The following is a 2,500-nucleotide window of genomic DNA, read 5'->3' on the forward strand; positions in this document are numbered from 1 at the left end:
ACTCCTACTATATACCACGAGGTCACATCACAGAGATATCACCACTCCTACTATATACCACAGGGATATCACCACTCCTATATAGGTCACATCACAGAGATATCAACACTCCTCCTATATACCACGTAGGTCACATCACAGGGATATCACCACTCTTACTATATACCTAGTAGGTCACATCACAGAGATATCATCACTCCTACTATATAACACGTAGGTCACATCACAGGGATATCAACACTCCTCCTATATACCACGAGGTCACATCACAGAGATATCAAAATGTCCTACTATATAACACATAGGTCACATCACAGAGATATCAAAATGTCCTACTATATAACACGTAGGTCATGCCACAGAGATATCAACATGTCCTACAACACACCTTCTTAATAGCAATATTTTCTAAATGAAGGTAAGTATTTTTCTTTTTTTTAAACATAGCATGTTTCTTTAAAAAAATTATAAAATCATAAACACGTTTATGAAAGAATCTAACAATGCAGGTTTTTTGGCTATCGCCAGTTAACACTTGTTCTCATGGATATGGTATTATATGAATAGTTTGTGTGAATAATGATATTGTTTGACAGGGACACAGTGGTGGCGTTTGTGGACTACGCTCGGCTGTGCTACAGAGAGCTGGGTCCCCATGTGAAGATGTGGATCACCTTGAACGAGCCCAACGATGAAGATGACGTGTCTCCGATGGAGGGCCACCAGCTGCTGAGGGCACACGCCCTGGCGTGGCACGCCTACGACCAGGAGTACAGACACACACAGGGGGGACAGGTCAGTGGGATCACACACACACACGCCCTGGCGTGGCACGCCTACGACCAGGAGTACAGACACACACAGGGGGACAGGTCAGTGGGATCACACACACACATATATAGCTGCTGAGGGCCCACGCCCTGGCGTGGCACGCCACGACCAGGAGTACAGACACACACAGGGGGACAGGTCAGTGGGATCACACACACACACACGCCCTGGTGTGGCACGCCTACGACCAGGAGTACAGACACACAGGGGGACAGGTCAGTGGGATCACACACACACATATATAGCTGCTGAGGGCCCACGCCCTGGCGTGGCACGCCTACGACCAGGAGTACAGACACACACAGGGGGACAGGTCAGTGGGATCACACACACACGCCCTGGTGTGGCACGCCTACGACCAGGAGTACAGACACACACAGGGGGACAGGTCAGTGGGATCACACACACACATATATAGCTGCTGAGGGCCCACGCCCTGGCGTGGCACGCCTACGACCAGGAGTACAGACACACACAGGGGGACAGGTCAGTGGGATCACACACACACACGCCCTGGCGTGGCACGCCTACGACCAGGAGTACAGACACACACAGGGGGACAGGTCAGTGGGATCACACACACACATATATAGCTGCTGAGGGCACACGCCCTGGCGTGGCACGCCTACGACCAGGAGTACAGACACACACAGGGGGACGGGTCAGTGGGATCACACACACACACGCCCTGGTGTGGCACGCCTACGACCAGGAGTACAGACACACACAGGGGGGACAGGTCAGTGGGATCACACACACACACACACATATATAGCTGCTGAGGGCACACGCCCTGGCGTGGCACGCCTACGACCAGGAGTACAGACACACACAGGGGGGACGGGTCAGTGGGATCACACACACACACGCCCTGGTGTGGCACGCCTACGACCAGGAGTACAGACACACACAGGGGGGACGGGTCAGTGGGATCACACACACACACGCCCTGGTGTGGCACGCCTACGACCAGGAGTACAGACACACACAGGGGGGACAGGTCAGTGGGATCACACACACACACATATATACACACACACACACACACACACACACACACACACACACACACACACACACACACACACACACACACACACACACACACACACACATACACACACACACATATTTATATACACACACACACATACACACACACACACATATATACACACACACACATATTTATATACACACACACACACACACACACACACACACACATATTTATACACACACACACACACACACACACACATATTTATATACACACACACACATACACACACACACACATATATACACACACACACATATTTATATACACACACACACACACACACACACACACACACACACACACACACACACACACACACACACACACACACACACACACACACACATATTTATATACACACACACACACACACATATTTATATACACACACACACACACACACACACACACACACACACACACACACACACACACACACATATTTATATACACACACACACACACACACACACACACACACACACACACACACACACACACACACACACACACACACACACACACACACACACACACACACACACACATACAAACAGATACACACACACACAGGGAGACACATGCTCACATACACACTAACACACA

The 2,500-nt window shown here is 49.8% G+C and overlaps 1 protein-coding gene across 2 annotated transcripts in view; it reads left to right on the plus strand.

The window, feature by feature from the left end:
- Positions 1-575: 575 nt before the first annotated feature.
- LOC127920996 (klotho-like) overlaps positions 576-2,500 on the plus strand; it is a 21,828-nt gene continuing 19,903 nt past the window's right edge. For both annotated transcript variants that reach the window (XR_008108016.1, XM_052504943.1), the window contains exon 1: positions 576-795. The gene's annotated coding sequence lies outside the window, so the exon portion shown is untranslated. The remainder of the gene's footprint in view (positions 796-2,500) is intronic.

The sequence above is a fragment of the Oncorhynchus keta genome, unplaced genomic scaffold, assembly GCF_023373465.1.
Source record: "Oncorhynchus keta strain PuntledgeMale-10-30-2019 unplaced genomic scaffold, Oket_V2 Un_contig_21313_pilon_pilon, whole genome shotgun sequence".
Taxonomy (NCBI): domain Eukaryota; kingdom Metazoa; phylum Chordata; class Actinopteri; order Salmoniformes; family Salmonidae; genus Oncorhynchus; species Oncorhynchus keta.